This window comes from Drosophila arizonae, chromosome X (genome assembly GCF_054131065.1).
Source record: "Drosophila arizonae isolate 15081-1271.41 chromosome X, UAZ_ARI_1.0, whole genome shotgun sequence".
Lineage (NCBI taxonomy): Eukaryota > Metazoa > Arthropoda > Insecta > Diptera > Drosophilidae > Drosophila > Drosophila arizonae.
In genome coordinates this window covers 17,823,659-17,845,307 of record NC_142927.1, presented here as the reverse complement: position 1 = coordinate 17,845,307, position 21,649 = coordinate 17,823,659, and the positions used below count along the sequence as shown (strand labels likewise).

General features: G+C 38.9%; 1 protein-coding gene across 3 annotated transcripts in view; it reads right to left on the bottom strand.

Moving 5' to 3' along the window:
* The window catches only part of LOC108618173 (uncharacterized), a 57,465-nt gene that overhangs the window by 8,839 nt on the left and 26,977 nt on the right, over nt 1-21,649 (bottom strand). The window contains exon 2 of one of the 3 annotated variants that reach the window (XM_089474208.1): nt 4,292-4,423. The exons of 1 other annotated variant lie outside the window; for it this stretch is intronic. The gene's annotated coding sequence lies outside the window, so the exon portion shown is untranslated. The remainder of the gene's footprint in view (nt 1-4,291; nt 4,424-21,649) is intronic. One more of the 3 variants, XM_018014077.2, reaches the window with a different exon arrangement.

The window sequence follows — 21,649 nt, the reverse complement described above, 5'->3', positions numbered from 1 at the left end:
ACAGACAAGCAAAACAACAACAACAGCAACAGCAACAACAACAACGACAACAACAGCAACAGGAATAACTGGAATAACAACAACAACGGCAAACCAAAGCGACCTGCATAGATGACACCCCAGGGACATGGCCAAAGTCAATGAATGGTAATAGGTGTCGACATGGCGTTAGGGCGTGGCGGCCATACTCATACCAACACACACACACAGCCACACACACACACATATGTATTGGTGGGGCTTTATTGGTGTTGTTCTTGCTGATTGCCACTTTCGGCCATGGATCGAATATGCTCCGGCCGGCAGGCAAGCAGTTAGCACAGCGATTCAGGATTCACAGCCAGGCTCTGGCTCGCATTCGAGTTGAGCTTCAGGTAGTCGGGCAACATGCATTAATTGCCAACTAAATTGACTTTGACTGCTCGTCTTGGCCCGACTGCTGCATTGATTCCATTTCCATTTGAGGCGCTTGCCTCGATTCATGTTTGGCCAAACCACTTTACAAATTAATTGTGCTCGGCCCCATGACTAGATTGAATAGTTGATGTCAATTAGAGCTGTAAATGTAATATGTAGTTATTTGCTCGGAATACACTCTATTCGATATGATGTATAAGAGGAACTGTGCAAATGAAATTCTGACTTTTTACATACATCAAAGGTTTTCCTTTTTTCTTTTGAGCAGTTCCAATATTTATATTTTTGTTCAAGTTCTCATGATGAGATCCGTTAATATAGATTACTGAACTACTGAGCGCTCACTAAACTAGTTCGAGTCTCTGTCAGGCATTTCATTTGCTGAACTGTGCATGAGCTGAACTTTCATATGAATGAATCTGCCACGCCCGCTGCTTTCTGTTAAATTTTTACGAGAGCTTCCTTTCATTTTCGATGTCGGAATTACGTACATGATTTCAAGTGTCCAGCAGGTCTTCAGGCAAAGGGACATCAGGCTACATAGATTCGGTTGTTTCTCTATTATTCAATGAGTATACTCACTTTATCACAGACAGCCTGCTTACTCTAAGGAATATAAACTACTTGTACTAATATATTTATATATATGTATATATGTATATATGTACAGTTGCGAAAAATAAAATAGCACCACTTGCAAACGCAAAGTTTAAGAAGTTCTCCTAGGTGCATTTATCAATGTATTGATCTAATTTTTTCTTGTATATAAGCAGAAAACAATTAATAATCGCAACAAGCAAGAATTATCCCAAAAATATTAATCGTTTTTATATAATTCAAAAAATTCTCAAAAAAGTCGTAAAAATGCCGAAAAAAATAATAGCACCACTAACCCTTTTCGAGTGAAAATCTATATTTTTCGCAGATTTGAATATCTTCAAAAGCACTAATTGATGAGATTTGTTGGTTATATATCTATTTTGATTAAAAAATTTTCAGAATTTGTGAAAATTTTCAAAAAAAATGGGTCGTGAAGAGCATTACACCACCGAACAACCCAATCTCATCAAAAAGTTGATTTCGGCTCAAAATTTTCACAGGAAAGTTGGTCATTTGATGGGTTGTTCAAATAAAATGATCCACAATGCATTATTCCATAAAAAAATTGATGAAAAGCGCAGATTGCGCTGAGTTCTGACCCAAAATCATGTCACTCGTCTCATTTACGAGAGTAAAAGGATCCTTTTAAGCCGGCTACTCAACTGAAAAAGGACCTAAACATATCAGCAATGGACCAAACAGTATGGAAATATTTAAGACATCACGATTTGAACACTTTCCGTTCAAGAAAAGTACCATATTTGAATATAAAACACATTTCCAAACGGATGCCGTTTGCAAGGGAAACACAAAAATTGGTCTACGCAGGAATGGAGAAACATACTTTTGAATAATGAAAGTAAGATGCTAATTTTTAGTGGAAAAGGATCGCGGTCCTACGTGAGACATCCACAGAACTTAGAATTCGGTCCTAGATATACAAAAAAAACCCTTAAACATGGAGGATCAAGTGTATTAGTATGAGACTGATTTTTTGCAAACGGCATCCGTTTGGAAATGTGTTTTATATTCAAATATGGTACTTTTCTTGAACGGAAAGTGTTCAAATCGTGATGTCTTAAATATTTCCATACTGTTTGGTCCATTGCTGATATGTTTAGGTCCTTTTTCAGTTGAGTAGCCGGCTTAAAAGGATCCTTTTACTCTCGTAAATGAGACGAGTGACATGATTTTGGGTCAGAACTCAGCGCAATCTGCGCTTTTCATCAATTTTTTTATGGAATAATGCATTGTGGATCATTTTATTTGAACAACCCATCAAATGACCAACTTTCCTGTGAAAATTTTGAGCCGAAATCAACTTTTTGATGAGATTGGGTTGTTCGGTGGTGTAATGCTCTTCACGACCCATTTTTTTTTGAAAATTTTCACAAATTCTGAAAATTTTTTAATCAAAATAGATATATAACCAACAAATCTCATCAATTAGTGCTTTTGAAGATATTCAAATCTGCGAAAAATATAGATTTTCACTCGAAAAGGGTTAGTGGTGCTATTATTTTTTTCGGCATTTTTACGACTTTTTTGAGAATTTTTTGAATTATATAAAAACGATTAATATTTTTGGGATAATTCTTGCTTGTTGCGATTATTAATTGTTTTCTGCTTATATACAAGAAAAAATTAGATCAATACATTGATAAATGCACCTAGGAGAACTTCTTAAACTTTGCGTTTGCAAGTGGTGCTATTTTATTTTTCGCAGCTGTATATATGTATATATGTATATATGTATATATGTATATATGTATATATGTATATATGTATATATGTATATATGTATATATGTATATATGTATATATATATTTATATATTTATGACAAACAATAATAATAATAATTAATAATTTCAATGAATTTAAATAAAAATCCATTTAAAATAAAATATCTTTAACAAAAAAAAAAAAAAAAAAAAAAAAAAAAACAGTAAGAAAGCTCTAGTTGAAAATGCTCGACTACGAGATCCCCGATGGCCTGAAGCCTTTAAAAGAACTGATATTTCGTCGCGTCTTTCTGCATACACGCACTTAGGCACGCACGCATAAACACGCATGGGCTGCAGTGGGAACTTAACTGTTTAATAACTTTTCTTGTGGATGGACTATCTTCAGGCCACTTTTAGATCGATTGAAACCTATTATACCCCGATTTTCCATTTTCAATGGGTTCAGGGTATAAAAAAATGTTTACTCACAAATTTTCATTTGAATTCCGTCTGACGCATTCGTGGCGAAAATGCAAGTGGGAACTGGGAATCGCGTTGGCGCGTGTTTTGCTTTTTGTTTGCTCAGCGCAAATAAGTTAAATATTTTTATTGGGCTACGTTGGCAAACAAACAAATGTTGCGTATTGGAAATGCCACAAGGCGATCTGTTGCCACAATGCCAGTGCTAGCTCTGCGCTCTCTCCCCCACTCTCTCTCTCTCTCACTCTCTCTCTCCGGCGTGTGGCACACGTTTGGCTGCAACCCTCCGCCGCATCGAAGCCGCAAACGCATTGCAAATTGTCGCTTGCGGCACTGGCAAGACAAAAGTTTATATATGCCTTTTTGCAACACTGATATGGCAAATATACACACACACACACACACACATGCACACTCGCTGGCAGGCACACACACTCGTGTCTATATTAAATTTTGATATAATTACACGCAAATATGCCGCTAACGTTGAAATTGACTGGAATCTGAGTTGTGTGTCTGTCTCTCTGTCTGTGTGTGTGTGTGTGTGGGTGTGTGCGTGTGTGTGTCTGTCGAATGTTGTTCAATTAACGTGGCGCAGTGTTTTTGTTTTTGTTGTCTGTTAGTGTATCGAGACCCCTCCACAACGTGCACTGAAATGGGACCGCAAGCGTTTTGCCCGCTGCCAAAATGTTGGACTGCAATTCGTACGAGTGGCGCGAAAGGCGGCGACACAGCGCAACAGCCAACATGTTGCACAAATATAAACATAAATCAATTAACAATTCCCGACAACGACGACGAACGGCAGGGCTGCTCTGCCTCTGCCATTGCCTCTGCCTCCGCCCCTGCCCGCCTGCCCTCTGCTGGCTGGCTGTGCACTTTTTGGCCTCTCGCCTGCGGCCCTCGATGCCAACCAAAATCGACAATTTGCGACAGCTGCCGCGTTGTCTGCGTAAATTGCGAGTTGCCTACTTTTAGGCGAGCGTTGAAATGCCAAAGCCGACAGCGTGAGAGTGGATGATGATGCTGGTTCGTTTGTGTGTGCGTGTGTGTGTGAGTGTGTCTTACCTCGACACAAAATTGCAAATCAAATGAAAAGCTTTCGTCTCACGCCAATAATTTACCTCTCAGTTCGTGCAGCTGCTTAAAGGCGCGATTGGGATTTCTGAGGTCTGTTCTACAGTTGCTGTTTCCAAAAAGCTGTAAAAAATTAAATAAATATATAAATTAATCGATAATAATATATTACAATTTTTTTTTAATTTGATAGTTAAGTTTTAAACAATTTTTTAAAATTTATAATTACATATATATAATTTTAAAATATTTTTATTAGTTTGATAAAATCAGAATTAGAGGCAAAGTAGAACTAGGTACAGCGAGCATAGCTCAGCTTCTCATCAATTCAAGAAATATATCTATATATCTATCTATCTATATTTCTCTCTATATGTATATTTAATTAAGTTAATTAAGAATGTATATATATTTTTTTTTTTGTTAATTTTAATTATATCTCTCACATTGAGGTTCTATAATTTATTTATTGAAAACTTTTGTATGTATAAACGCAGCAGAGGACCAGATCTCTTTATTCTCTCGTTATAAAGATCGACCGGCTTGCAAGAAATCAGACGAAGGCTAAATAGATTTGAAGCTAGAAATAAACCTACTGTAAATAGTAAGTAATCTAATATAAATCAGCAAATTTTGAAATATATATTTAAAAAAGAAAAAAAAAATTGAAATTGAAATGAAAAATAAATAACTTAACTTAAAGCTGCTTGTAATATGTAAAACTTGTTCAAAGTAATATTTATTTATCATTAAATTTGTATTTATTTATTTTGTTTTTTTTTCACTTGGCTATAATTCTGACCTAAGCTTCCATTCGGCAGTAATAAAAGCAGATCTACTGCCGGCTCAAGCCAATGTCATAGAGCCAATCGAGCCTAGAGCTTGACCAGGACATACCTATTGCTGACTCGACAAATACACAAGTTAACAATAGTGACTAATATAATTAAGAAATGTTTTCATTATAGTTTCGTTAATGTCTTAGGGTTCTGTTTTCATCTAAATATTTGCGTAGCTACAAAAGGGAATCAAATCCAGCAGCAGCAGCAGCAGTTGGTAACATTATCTGGCCAAAAGTTTTTCATTTTAAAATTTAGTTTTTGTTAATAGAATTTGATGTTTGGCTACGTTTGATTTTCTGTTAAAGAGCACAAAAGCTAAAAAAAAAAGAGAAAAAAAAAAAGCAGAAAAGGAGAGTGAAAAACAGTTTTGGCTGCTTGTCAATTATTCAGTTGAATGGCTTTTCAAGGGGCAGGGGCTACGCATATTTTATGTGGTCTGATTCACATAAAGTCAATGGCGGTCCATTGCCATTATACACAAAAAGAGTGAGAGAGAGAGAGAGAGAGAGAGAGAGAGTGAAAGGGGGGGTAGACACACATGTACATATATAGAGGGAGACAGTTGGGCGATATAGCACACATGCCCATAATGGCACGGCCCGTAAAAGAGTCGAGCCAAACCGAACTGAACCGAACCGAACAGAAGAGAACAGAACAGAAACTGAAAAACTTGTTTCATAAATTTTCTATTCAAAATGTAATTAAACCCTTTCGCTGGTGCTCCAGCTGCTCCTGCTCCTGCTGCTGCTGCTGCTGCTGCTGATGCTGTTCATCTAATTACAACAAAAAGGCATCCTCGAGCACTCAAATATAAGCCCCCCCCCCCCATGGTAACCCCCGTCCCCCCCCGTCTAGCCTCGACGACTTTGACTCGAAGCAAAAGGCCCCCGGATAGTACGAGATATATGGCAGCGGAACGGGCCGGGCAGCTGAGCAGGTCGGGGCAATATACTCGATAATTGCAAACGAAATGGCAAAAGGCGACACAGCAGCAGCAGCAGCAGCAGCAACAACAGCAACAACAACAACAACAACAAGAGCATAGCAAATGGCAGCCAGGACGAGACGCCGCTTCGGTCTCGTCTATTTCCATAAATATCTTCGGAGTCATTAAATTTCACACATGCTGGCGGCGGCAAGCGCTGAATTGTTTTAATTTTAATTTTAAAATTATTGTCATTAATTGATTTTTGATACAAAACCCCATAAAAACCACCCAGTCCCACTTGGAGAGCCATAAATCTGCATGCGTGAGTGTGTGTGTGTGTGTGTGGAAATTTACAGCTGAGTTGGGGTGGCAGAAGTTGGCTGAAAGGCGAGGCAGGAGGCGAGGTAGAGGGCGTGCCATCTTTTTCAACACTGGCGTTAAGTGCGAGAAAAAACAACAACAACAACAACAACAAGAATAGTAACAAATAATTAGTGACTCCGAAAAATGCAAAGGGTTACCGACGACTAGGCTAGGCAATTTGAACGTTTGGGTGGGTTACGGGTGGGTTTTCATACGCCTGGCATTGAATCGAGCTGCTCAACTGTCTCCCTCTCTCTCTCTCTCCTTGCGTGTGTGTGTGCTGCTGCACTTTACGGTTTTGTGTGATTATTGAGACCATTATTTTTGTTTAATTACGTTACGGGCGTTAATGTGCGGATAGCACCAGCACCAGCAGCCGCTGGAGTGGGAGCAGCAGCAGGAGCTGGGGCTCTGAATTCAACACCCAGAACCTGGTCGCACATTAATTTCATTTTATATTTATATTCAACAACAGTTTTTTAATTTCCAATACATGTTTTTTGCATAAGCTCTGCCAGGGGGTTGGCATTCCTATATACTGGGGGTTGACTTCAATCTGACATTAGTCATCTAGGTATAGCTAAGACCAGGAATTGGTTACCCAATATATGCATATTCTCTTACACATATGTACATATATAATTCTACCGATCCCAGCAGATATTCATAACCGAAAACGTAAAGCGACTCTCAGCTCCTCCGTCATATTTTAGCTATTCGAAAAATCAGTCTCTGACATCGACTGTAAGCCAGGCACACAACAAAGGCTAAGAGCCTACGGAACGCCCATTTGGGCGAGCTTGACGTGGCTTGGCTTACCAAGGTAATCCCAAGAAGTAGGCAACGCTATTTTATTTACTTTTTCTTTTATTTTATCTGGCTTTTATTTCTTCTCTCTCTTTTCTTTTTGTTGCTTTCGACAAATTTGTGACACGTTTGCGACACGTTTGCCATGTCGATTTTTCTTAAGCAAAACGTTTGTCGTCCGCCCGACTCATATATATTTTATAACTGTAGACGAGGACGTTTCAGCAGGTGGAGGAGTGTACGCAGGAGGAGGAGGAGGAGGGGGCAGGAGGAGCAGGAGACAGAGCTGGGATACTGTGACGTTGACTGCGATACATATCAGAGCCGGGCATGGGGTGTGGGAAGTTAGAATTTGACGTTGGGGTGCATATGCATACCTGTGCCAATTCCACATGGGCCAGAGGACATGGGGCGGGGGTGGTGCTGGTGCTGGTGCTGGTCCTGGTCCGGGTGGCGGTGTCGGTAGCGGTGGTGGTGGTTGAAAGATAGCCGTCATAGCTGTTGACTCATACGCAAATTTTTACTCATATGCCTTCGTTCTCATTGTTGTTGTTGTTGCTGTTGTTGTTGTTAATGGTTTGATGGGTTTAAAGTCGTGTGGAGGGTGCCTCAATGTATCGCCAGCCCCTGGCCGCCCCTGCCCGCGCGCCTCTAGCCAGCGAATAGATACTGGCGCACTCGTATGCTCATAAACTCGTATATTTTGCATATGGACGCACGCCTGGGCGGGCATTGGATGGCAGTAACAGCCGCCCGGCTAACGCACCACCCAACCACTTGGCTGTATATCTTATAGCTTTAATAACTTTAGTGCTGCTACGTGCCATTGATCCTTGACGTGTGCGTGTGCGTGTGTACGTGTGTGTGTGTGTTACTCTCATATGCATATACATATATGTGTATGTTTATGTTGAGCTGTGTGTAGCCTTGTCAGGCGACAGACAAATCTCTGGCATGAAGAAATGCGATAAGAGCCATGAGCTATAGCATAGGCAGATTTCGAGGGGATACGCTGCCGAGCGTCAGGCAGCACAAGCACTTATGCAATTGAGATAACAAGCCATGATCTAGGCAAAGTACAAGATAAAAGAACAAGTTCCATGCACTATGTGAACTGTTTGCCTAATCAAGCATCTCACATCAATCTGTATTAGCTGAGTAAATATTTAGTACGATTTTAGATTTGCCCTGTGAGTCTTTTCATGTCTTGGACTTACACCTAAATTTGGAATATGTTGAACTAGTTCATTTTTGAATTGACTATAATCGAAATGAGCATGTCAATGAATAATTAAACAGTTCGAGAAAATGAAGCAAACATTTTAAAAATTGTTTTCTTGTTATATAATATGTTGAAATACCAGATTCAACAATAACATTATTCAACACTATTAAAGTATTTTAGCTAATGAGCATTTCTGGTCATACTGAAATTATGACCCTCTTCTTCTTCTTCAGAATATTCTTATCGTACGTATTCGAGGTATTGGTGCAAGAAAATAATCTCTAAAACAAAAGATAATCCTTAAATTAAGATAAAATCAAAAACCTGCATTATTTCTATAAACATACAAGCAAGTCATCCAGCATATTAAATAATATTATTAAAAATTATATTGGTATTTTCTTATGACTTGGAAAAAGAAAATACCATTCAAGAAACTAACACCTATTATAAATGTCCTCTATGAAATTATTATATAAGCACAAATCGTATATGATGATATATTGATTCAAGTTCTTTGCAAAATCAATTAAATTTCTTGAAATAAATTTGACTCGCCTTTTTGTTAATCCAAGTTTCAGTTATTTCGCCTCGGCTGCTGCTCGCTGTGCTCGAATTCGCCCACAATTCTCTCGCCGCGTCCCAAAGCAATTCGCCGTCCAATAAGCTCGCCTCATTCGCCTCTGTTGTTGCTTTATCGCTTCTTTTATTTGGCGCGCTTTTGATGGGCCCATTCGTACGCCCACTTCTTTGGTATTTATTTATTTATTTATTTTCTTTTCTTTACATTTTTTGCTTCATTTTTGCTATGCATAAATTTCATTTTCTGCTCTACGCTCATTGTTCATTCCTTTGCATTTTGTGTAGCTTTTCCTCACATTTTTTTTTTTATTTTTATTCATATATATTTACGAGCATCTATGTGTGTGACTGTGTTTGTGTGCTACGTGTGAATGTGTGTGTGTGTGTTATTAATCTTCGTGGGAGTTATTGCTATTTTCTCGTTGCTCTTGAAATTATTTGTAATTTTTTGTTGTTGTCAGCAGGAAGCCACAGCAATTGGAGCCACACCTCCTCTATCCGCCACGCCTCTATCCACTCGCACTCGCACTCCCCTGCCCCGTGTTCCAGTCGCTGGCTGGCCCCGCACACCGCTATGATTTGCGTTCATTTGTGTATGAAATTAAAATCACACCCATGAGATGCATTCAGTTTTCTTTTTTTCTCTTTTTTTGGAGGACGGCTGGGAGGAGAGTCTGATCATGGTTGGAGCTGCATTTGGCAGCTGATGAATACATCAGCTAGACGTTTTACTTTGCTCTTCTTTTTTTTCGTTTCATATTCTATTTGGAGGGCTTCTATTGCGTTGTGTGTGTGTGTGTGTGTGTGTGTGTGTGTGTGTGAAATGGTCACCCTGTGGGCAATGGAATTCCGCATTCGCGTCCGGCAACTGTAAATTGAGTTGTTGCCCTTTTGTCGAAGCGAACGATGCCGGCCAAACTTTGCCCGCCGCCTAATTCATTCATGAAATCCGTTGGAACAGCCTCCACCAACAACGGCAGCAACACCTCCATCTGCTGCCGTCTCTTCTGCTTCGTCGTCTTCTTCTTCTTCAACTGCTGCTTAGCATACAATTGCCACATTAACTTGCCAGCCCCCAAAGATAAATCGCGCAGCTAGCTGCAAAATAGTTACTGCTGCTGCTGCTGCTATAGCTATTGCTGCTGCTGCTGTTGTTGTTGTTGTTGTTGTTGTTGCAACTATTTCGCACTAAAGCCCGCAGCACAACACACACCAAAATCGGGACAAGTTTGGAGGAAATGCTTTTTTGCAAAGTGCATTTGAGGCCTCAAGCCACAGCAACAACAATCAGACCAAGCTGCAATAGCCAAAGCAGCGCTGAAAATACTCTAACTGAAGCAGATTTTGTACGAAAACATATAGGAAAGATATCATGATAATCATACAGGTGCTAGAACATCATTCACTATCAAACATATCTAATAGATCTTTAAAAACTTTTACAAATTATTATAAATCAGATTAAGATTAAAGATTCATATAATATAAAAATAAAGATTAAAGATTAATATAAAATAAAAATTAATATTTATATTAAATAAGTTTATACATTTTCTCATAGCTAATATTTGTATAGCCTGATACTTATAATGCCTTCATCAGTACAGGCAAAAATTGAGTGCAGCTAGTACAACCAAAACTAGCTCGAAATAGAGATAGGAATATTGCTTGTTTAATTTAATTTTTTTTTAAATAAAATAATAGTAAAACGAAATTCGAAAATGGAAATAGCTTAGCTCAAAGTGGTCTTAATTAATTTATTGTGCCAATAGTTTCAGCTAATGCCAGCAAACTGAATCGCTTAACGAATCGTAGCCATATCATAGCAATGCATTCACTTACAGTGAACTAACTGTTGTTGAGAGTGTAGAGTAGTGTATATCCGGCAATGGTAACAACACCAGCAACACACAGCACAACAACAGAAATGCAGCAGTAGAAGCATTTTTAATGTGTTTGCGCTTTAGCCAAAAGTTGGCGTTGCACAGTGGGCGAAACGGCTGATTTAGCTCCGATTAATTCAAATTTAAAGTAATTCTAGTTGCCAATTTCTCTTTTGTAATCGATCACTAATATATTCGATAGACCAAAAACATTAATCGCTTCGATTTTCTCTCAATATTCGCACAGCTGTGAAGCTTAGAAGACAACATATGTTTTGTTGGTTGTTGCAATCAGCTTTCCCGCCAATTCCGATTGAATCGAAAAAAAATTGAATAAAAATTGGTTTTACTGTTTTCAATTGAACTTTTTGCTGTGAACTGAATAAAAAGGTATGTAGTTACTAACCAAATAAATGTTTGCGACCTGTGATTGTGTTTCGTCCCAAAACGTAATATATTAATTAGTACTTGAATTTGTCTTAACATTTGCTAAAAACTGAACTTTAGTAGAGTAGAACTTTTAAGATTCGACTGGATTCGATATCAATGTGTTTTTAAAAAATAAGTCTGTGTATTACGAAGTGAAATCGTCCACAATGAGCTGCATATATTCGCATATTATTTTAGAAATATTTTTTTTAGCAACAATGTCAGTGTCCAAACGAGAATTATTTAGTGTATGGCATATGGAGACTGACGTTTCAAAAAAAACTTTTGCGGTTGAGACATACATCTACACCAATATTTTTGATAAAAATAAATACGACGATAGCCAATGCGCTAAAATTGATAAGAAAATAAAAAATTTCATTACAAAATTGACATGCAAATGGAAAGAAAATCATAGAATTCTTAAAAATTTCGAGCTAAACAACCAGGAATGGTTAGATGACGATATAATATTGGTGGATCGAAATTCAAATGTTGGGCGACCTGATCTCAGTTTTGAAGATAGCCAGGAAAAAACAAAGAAAAAAAAAATTTCAGACATCGTCAAAGAAATTCCGAGCAATGAGCTTGTCTCCGCGGCTAGTACTAGTTTATAAAAAAAAAAAAAAATAAAATCAATTATTCAGTCCGATGATAAGCAACCAATTAAGTATACACCAGAGGAAGCCTTAGCCTTATATATTGATAATAACTGGATAATAACTGGAGTCAACTATCTTTTAATTTATCGATTTAGTGTAATATTACGAACACTAGCATCCGGATATGAAATTGATACAGAAGTCTTTAAACATTATGCATTTGAAACTGCAATATTATTTGTAGACATGTACCCATGGTTTTATATGCCTTCCTTTGTCCATAAAATTTTGATTCATGGTGCAGAAATTATAGAACACTTTGCCCTTCCGATAGGTATGATGTCAGAAGAAGCTCTTGAAGCCAGAAATAAAGATCAAAGAAAATTTCGATTAAATCACACACGAAAAAATTGTCGCAATAACACAATGGAAGACTTGGCTCACACACTTTTTATTTCATCGGACCCATTTATTACAATGTTAGCGAAATCAACAGTTTCCTTTTCTAAAAAAGATCGGTTTGTAGATAAAGACATTATTAGTCTTATTTCAAATAAGGACTCACAAGTTGAGCTATCGGATTGCGAAACATCAGAAAATGTATTGAAATTCCTTAAAATTGAGCGAAAATAACCATACATCGAATAGAACGGGCTTACACTATCTTAAAAAAAAAATTTTTTTAATACTTTCACTTAATGAAAAAATTTTTTTCTACATTAATTCTGATGTGTATATAATTTATCTACAAAACAAAAGTATCCGTACAAAAATAGCATCATTTTTGCAGAAGTTATTAATTAATCGCCGCTAAATCAGCCGTTTCGCCCACTGTGCGTTGGGCCCATTTTTCTTGGGCTTGTTAGAGCCGACTGCTCTCAAGATTCGAAATACTTTGCCAAAAGGTTCGTCGGGCAGCCAAGTGCAAGAGCAGACGCCCGAACAGACAACAAGTTGTTGTTGCTGTTGTTGTTGTTGTTGTTGTTGTTGTTATTGTTGCTGTTGTTGCTGCAGCAGTGGTAGTTGTTGTTTATGATACGTCAGTTGTTGCAATTGTTTGAAGAAGTTGTAAGAAATAGGCTTGCCAACAACGACGTGGCTGAGGCGAAGGCTGCGGGCAGCCAAAAACCACCAGACAAATGAGCAGCCTCATTGCACAGTGGTGCGAACGTGCTCAAACTGACAACAGTGAAGCCATCGAGCCGGCCGAGAGCCAGCAGAGCCATTGCTGGACAGTGTGTGGGCCGAAATGAAGTAGTTAAAAATGCGCTAAAAAGTCGTAGCATCTATTTAACCGAAAAATGCATTGACTCTCCGGCCAGTTCCTCACATGCAAATGCAGGAAGTGGCAATTGCACCGTTGCACCGTTGCAACGTGTTGCAGCAACAGCCCGGTCGCAAGCCCACTGAGCCGAGCGCTTGATGAATTAGACACAGCCTCGTGGGCAATGGACAGCGGACAGCGGACAGCGGACAGTGGACAGCGAACAGTGGACGGCAGAGAGCGACGGGCCAACGACTCTCGGCATAGCTCATTTTTCGCATGCTGCTAGTGAGAGACAATTCATTTATTAAACTGCACTTAACATCAACACCACATCATCATTAATATTATGTGTGTGTGTACCAGGCGTGGATGAGGCCGTGGACACATGCAAGCAACACGACCTCTAATCGCCAGAGCCGTTCGCAAATTCATCTGAGCAGCCTGCAGCTGCCTCAGCAGACCTGACTGGAATCCGAGATGAGCGACTATCAATGCCTATCACTATCGATAACATTGCAATTGTGCTTCTCTCTGCGATTCTCGTGAACTCAAGTGGAGCCGAAAATCCGCTAAAACTTGATCGAGTATAAATTGGCTATGCTTCGAACTTTAATTGAATATCATTTAAACTTCGATAGGAATTAAATTTTGAAATTCATGAGAAAACGCGGTGCAGCACTACTTGATGGAATAGATCTTTGATTGCTCTGCTCTGGGCTTAAATTACTTTTAGCTCGGAGCTGAAGCTTTAGACTCCACAATGTGAGAGCTGAAATCGCAAAACTTAAGCCAAATCCAGCGCGCCAATGTCAAGAACTCATGTTCAAATGTCAAACCCAACCGACAAACCGTTAATTAGCAAATCAAAGATATGCCACGGCATGAGCGGAGCTGAGACTGGACCTCTGCTCTGTTGGTGTGTGTTTGTGCTGGATCTGTGGCCTGAGCCACTGACAGGCACGGCACAGCAGAAATCCGACAGTTGCGTACATTCGAAAAAGATCAATGAGAATTGTGAAAGAAGCTGAAGAAATACAGAAATACAGAAATACTGCAGACGGGCGAGCAATTAAAAGCCGCAAGAGCTGCGACGAGCCAAAACCAAAACCAAAACGTTTAAAGCGCCCAAAGCACGTCAAGTTGTCAGTGCGGATGGATGTGGACGCACTGGACGATGGCGATGAGAATGGCAGCATCAGGGCACACACATACCAACATCGTCTCCCCACATCTTCGCGTATCCAGCGAGATCCACTCCGCTGCCAAGATGCGTGCATCCACCTCACTGTGAGCAGCTCAATTCAGTCGTAGTCAATCATAAAAGCCAACAACTATTCACATAGTTCTCTCACTCTCGCTCTCTCTCCCTCTCTCCCTCTCTCACATCATTTCTGCGCGTACGTAGTGCAATCTCTAATTCTGCGCATCTCTAAGCGGTTCTAACGCGCAGGCGCAGCTGTCGGATTTGCATTACCGCGCCGACTTGCCTTGAAATTATGTGAAATTGATCAATTTCAACGCTCTGTGATCCACACGAGTCTTGGCTAGTCTTGGCATCTTGGTCTCTGGTCTCTGATCCTGGTCGTGGCCCCGATGGCCGTCTCCCAGTCCCAGCCCGTTCATTTAATGTAAAATGTCAATCAAAAATTGCATATACACAAATAAATGGAAAACACGTTGAGAATTTAATTAGAAATGTTGAGATTGTGGCGCTCCGTCTAGCTTACGGCCTGGGAAAATGGAAAATATTTGGCTCAAAGCGATAGAAAAAAAAATTATTGGTCCATTGAAGCCATGAGAAAGCTGATAGATTTGGTAGACTTTTCAATTAAAATGGGACTGAAATACTAATAAGAGGTATTAATTGATATTCAAGTATCAATTAGAATTTAGTAACGAATCCAAGACTAGTTCTTTAATTTCTGGCCTACTGCACTAATTGTCAATGTCAATGTTAATAGTAATGAGAATGATAATAATATGGATTACCAATATAATCGTAATGATGAGCTTATTGATGCTAATTATGTTTTTAAAAACAGTGATAATGACAATGACAATAACAATGACAATGACAATTACAATGACAATAACAATGACAATGACAATGACAATGACAATGACAATGGCAATGGCAATGACAATGACAATGACGACAATAATAATAACAATAACAATGACAATGACAATGACAATACCAATGACAATGACAATGACAATGGCAATGACAATGACAATGACGACAATAATAATAACAATAACAATGACAATGACAATGACAATACCAATGACAATGACAATGACAATGACAATGACAATGACTATGACAATGACAATGACAATGACTATGACAATGACAATGGCAATGAGAATAACAAAACATATGGAATATATCATAAATTATTATCGATTATGTAAGACTCAATAATTTCTATAATATTGGCAATAATAATAACAATGATAATGAACAAAAACAGAAACATTTGAAGCATCAAGAAATTGCTGAGCAAGAAGCAGAAACGAATACAACTTTCGAGTAAATTGTACGTGTGTGTGTGTGTGTGTGGCAGCAGTGAGAGAGCTTATGAAGTCATAACTCATATCCTAATGATTATAAATATGTTGGCTTGTGTGTTGACATGTGTGTTATTAAAGTTTTAGCTCTATTCGCTGGAAAGTGTAAAACAAGGTAACAGCCGAACACCAAAACACTCTGAAACGGTGAGAAAATGCTCGGACCATCAAATTATGGCGCTATCCAGTTGGAGTTGGAGCTGGAGCTGGAAATTGAAGTTGTAGTATTTTGTAGTTGTTGCTGTTATTGTTAATTGTTGTTATTCCGCTTTTTATAGCACTTCCAATTTAGAGGGAACTGCAAGCGGCATCAAATTAGAAATTCAAGTCCCGCCAACGTCGGCCAACATCAAACATACCGATTGACAGCCCCACAAAACTCCGAGAGCGCAGTTTTGTGTATTAATTTGTCAACCGATTTGACATTGCAAAAAAATAAAAAATAAAAAAACAATGCGAACAAAGAACAAGAAAACAATATTGAAAATGAGAGCCGAACAGCGGAGCTAACGAATTTATTGTACACTTTGATCAAATATAAAGGAATTATCAAGAATAAAAGACATCCATTTGAATTGTTTTCCTCTTCTTTTTTTCTTTTCTGTTTCGCAGTAATGCAAATATGCTGTCCGTCAATTAATAATAATGAAGGTCATTCATGTGGGTAGTTGACGAATATGATAATAGAGGGACGAGCTATTTTAGTGTAGAAATGTATATTCGATATGCGATCCCTGCATTTGCATATATATATATATATATCGTATATATTATATATATTGTATATATTAAGGTTAAATATATATTAAATATATTTAGTGAACTATGGAAAAATTTTGGTATTGTTATGGGTAAGGAATGAGAAATAAAGATCTGCAATAATTTTGCAGAGATATTTTTAAAAGTATTTATAAATACATATATAGTTATATATTTAGCTCGTAACTTAAATTATATTTCGAAATTCAAATACATTGCAAGTAGTCTAAAAACTCAAGAATTACAATAGTAAAGTAGTTGAGCTAGTTGAGGAACCGAACCGGTTAGCCCTATGCAATATCTATTGCCTATTGTAATATACCTGCACATGGTATGTACACACTTATTTGATGACAAATTTGTAATATGTGACTGATAAACCTTGGCCCAAGGCTGAAATGGGGCTTTAATGGGGCCCCCAGTTAATTTAGTTATACGCATGCATGAGTGTGTGTGTGTGTGAGTGTGTGTACATATCTATAACATTATTTTTTAATATGCTTCATTTCTTTGAATTTCATAATTACACGGCTTTGACCGCTCAACGACTTTGTCTTCTTTTTGATTTTTTTTTTGGGCCGTCTTCAGTTATGGCCAGTGGCATATGTGTACACAGGTAAATATACAGGTAAATAGTTGCTGCCCGCTCCCGGTCGCCTTGACTCAGCCAGTAGCTAAGATAACTGTGTTTCTTTTTTTTTTATACCCTGAACCCATTGAAAATGGGAAATCAGGGTATAATGGTTTTGTTGAAATGTATGTAACAGGCAGAAGGAGGCGTGGCAGACCCCACAAAGTATATATATTCTTGATCAGGGTGACGAGCTGAGTTGATTTGGCCCTGTCCGTCTGTCTGTCTGTCCGTCTGTCCGTCTGTCCGTCTGTCCGTCTGTCCGTCTGTCCGTATGTTTGAACGCGTCGATTTCCGAAGATATAAAAGCTAGAGACTTCAAATTTTTTGTAAAATGTTCGTAATTACAGCGCGGATATCGAGTTTATCATTAAAATTCGATAACTCATCCCGATCTTTTTTTATCGATGAAAAACCTTATCGAAAACCAGTTATAAAATTATATCTTCTACACCTTTATTGCTAGAGTCTCCAAATTTTTTTATATATGCTTATATGCAATTTATACAATTTCGGTTTTTGTTAAAATTTACCCCCCACCTCTAAATTCACCCCCTCACCCTCACTTTTGTAAAACGCGTATTTCAAATACTAGAGACATGTGCTTTGGCAATTACATGCATATTTATGTTATAATCATAATCTGAAAGTTTCATGAAGATCGTACGTCCACAAAAAAAGTTATTAAACAATTAAGTTCTCATAGTAAGCGCACACTGCAGCCCATGCGTGTTTATGCGTGGGTGCTTGTGTGTGTATGTGTTTGTGTATGTGTGTGTGTTTCTTGTGTAAGATGAAAGACGCGAAAAATTATTGAAATAGCTAGCACTCCAAGGGTTCAGGGGATCTCGTAGTCGAGCAGTCTCGACTAGAGCTTTCTTACTTGTTTTTTTTTTTTTTTTTGTCGCCATTCTCAGTTGGTTTTCTTGAATGAAGTGGCGGGCAGCTGGACAACTGGACGGCTGGACGGACAGACGGCTGGACAACTGGGCAACTGGTCAACTGTTCAACTGTTCAACTGGTTTGGGCTTTTTAGCGCTTGGCTTAATTAATTACGAGTATTGTTGTATAATTTGTAGTTGTTCAAGCATAATTCACAAGAAGAAGCTCATGAATGGCTCGCTTTACACATTTCCGGTACAGTTGCCCACAAAAGTCACAGCCCATGGGCCGCGGCCCGCCCAGTCAGCTGAACGCAAAAATGAGAAATAACAAAAAAACAACAGCAAGAGCAACAACAACAACAGCAACAACAACAACAAAAAGGGCGTTGTGGGCAATGTCAATCAATTGGTTGGCTGGTTCCTTGGGCCTGGGTTGGCTATACAGCCAGCCAGCTCTGGCCCAAGCAAAAATGGCAGCTGACTGACAGACAGATCGAAAATGCTGCCACAGCAGCCAGCAGCAAGCAGCGCCAGCAACAACAACAGCAACTGAAATTGTGGCGGGGACTGGTCGAGACTTGCAACTTGACAGGCGGTGGCATGGCTCTTGGCACGGCCACGACTTGCAGCCAGCCAAATCGATCGAACTGCCTTCATTAAACAGTGCCAAGACAGAGCTGTCTCTCTCTCTCTCGCTCTAGTCAACTGAGCTGCCATCTCTGTCTGGCTTTAATAACTCCTTTCCTGCCACAAGTTCCAAATCGGGATCACGGCTGCTGCTGCTGCTGCTGCTGCTTCGATCAGGCAGCAGCCAAATGGACGAGCTCCACTAATTTCCATGTTGGCCACAATTTGACTTCTGTTCGTTGCTGCTGCTGCTTCTACTGCTGTTGTTGTTGTTGTTGTTGTTGTTGCTGGCCACATTTTGCAAATTTGCGCGCCGTGATTGCGGCCCCAACCAGAGCCCGGCCCCAGCTTCAGTTTCAGCTTCAGTTTCAGCCTCAGCTTCGAATGCGACTGGCACGCAATTTGCGCTAAGAGCTGAGCTGAGCAAGCTGAGCAGAATATATACAATAACAAAACAACAAAACAGCAACAAACAAAACAGATTCAAGACACATCTGCAACAAATTGGAAGCCAATAATCAAATGTCAGTCAGTGAGTTCTGCTCGCAGTGTGTCAGCTCGCCTCAAAGTCATTCGCGAGCCGGCTGGCTGGCTGGCTGGCTGGCTGGCCGGCCACGTTCTGAATCGGAGCCTCATTATTCAAACTTGGCTCACAAGAGCCAGCCCCTCGCTCCCTCCCTTCGTCAGCTTGCACCTCTCCCATCCAGCCTGCTGTCCGTCTGTCCGCCTGTCTGAGTTTTTTGCAATCTCTGTTTTATTTTTCTGGCGTTTTTATTTGTGTTGAATTCTTGCGGCGTGTCCGATCTGCATGTCTATTCATTTAAAAGTTTTCGATTTTGATTTCATTTCATTTTGGCATTTGGCATTTTGCCTTCACGCTTTGCTGCTTCTTGACGGCTGCCGCTGCTGTGTGATCAGTTCAGGGGGCGTGCCGGCAGATGGGTAAATGTATTATGGAATTAGCTCGCGTTGCCTTTTCGCTCTTAATTGCGCCCAATGTCGATCGCTTGAGCATATTCATATTCTTATTCTTATTCTTAGTATTGAACTAATTAACAACTGCTCACAGAGTTCCATTTCCTTCATGAGAGTTTCACGAGTTGATGAGCGAATCTAATTGCAGATTGTTCCACTCAAGCTCACTTAAGCATTCCTCAGTTTAGATTTGTAAATATGGTATATAAGATATGTAGTATATAAAGTAATATATTAAATATTTAGTATATATTTATAATGCAACCGAGTCTCGATAATTTGTACCCGGCTAAATCGAAAATCGCGATATATCGAAAAAAAAATTGTATACCTTACAAATTTGTTCTCGATAATTCTCGATAGTTTTAAGTTCTGTGTAAATTTGAAAAAAAAAAAAAAATGGTCCCCTTGCTATTTCGAATAATCGGGATTATACTATATATAAAATATAATATAGTTAATTAAGATCTTGCACCCTAAATTTACATTCATGAAACCAACTTTTCTGCTATGTAGGCACAATCTTGAAGCATATTTATTCATCACATGGCATTCTTAAAAAGCTGAAATATTTTTTAGATCAAGCACAATTTATTATAAATTACTTTCTCCCAAAAATAAAAATACATAAATATTTATCCAGTATTTATCTTTGTTATTATGTTTTGGAAAAGCAAATATTTAAAAGAAAATTCCAATTAAACTAGTTCATGGATTATAAGTAGCTTTCGACCGCTCTAGCCTCTATATAACTCATACTTCGATACTCCGCATCCCAGCCAATCGATATTTGGTTTCTCAGTGAGCTTGAGCATACTTCGCGGAACAACTTTAATCACGGTGTGTTGATCTTAACCAGAAGCTCGTCAACTTCCACAGAAGTGCTGAGGCTCGCTCAATGACTCGAAACACACACCAAAAGAAAAAGAAACAAGTAAGAAAGCTCTAGTCGAGACTGCTCGACTACGAGATCCCCTGAACCCTTGGAGTAATAGATATTTCAATAATTTTTCGCGTCTTTCAGCTTACACAAGAAACACGCACACACACACACACAGGCACGTACGCACACACAGGCATACATACACACACACGCATACAGACACACACACACACGCATACATACACAAACGCATACACACACACATACACATACACACACACACATACACAAACACATACACACACATACACAAACACATACACACACAAGCACCCACGCATAAACACACATGGGCTGCAGTGTGCGCTTACTATGAGAACTTAATTGTTTAATAACTTTTTTTATGGACGTACGATCTTCATGAAACTTTTAGATTATGATTATAACATGGATATGCATGTAATTGCCAAAGCACAAGTCTCTAGTATTTGAAATACGCTTTTTACAAAAGTGAGGGTGAGGGGGTGAATTTAAGGGTGGGGGGTAAATTTTAACAAAAACCGAAATTGTATAAATTGCATATAAGCATACATTAAACGTTTGGAGACTCTAGCAATAAAGGTGTAGAAGATATAATTTTATAACTGGTTTTCGATAAGGTTTTTTATCGATAAAAAAAGATCGGGATGAGTTATCGAATTTTAATGATAAACTTGATATGCGCGCTGTAATTACGGACATTTTAAAAAAAATTTGAAGTCTCTAGCTCTTATATCTTCGGAAATCGACGCGTTCATACATACGGACAGACGGACAGACGGACAGACAGACGGACAGGGCCAAATCAACTCAGCTCGTCACCCTGATCAAGAATATATATACTTTGTGGGGTCTGCCACGCCTCCTTCTCCCTGTTACATACATTTCAACAAAACCATTATACCCTGATTTCCCATTGAAAATGGGTTCAGGGTATAAAAAGAAAAAAAGTGTTGTCAATTCTCGTTTGTACACAATAATAAATTTGTTGGCATTGGCATCGACAGCGGCATCGGCGTTGGCAGCATTTTTGATTGGTTCCCCATTAC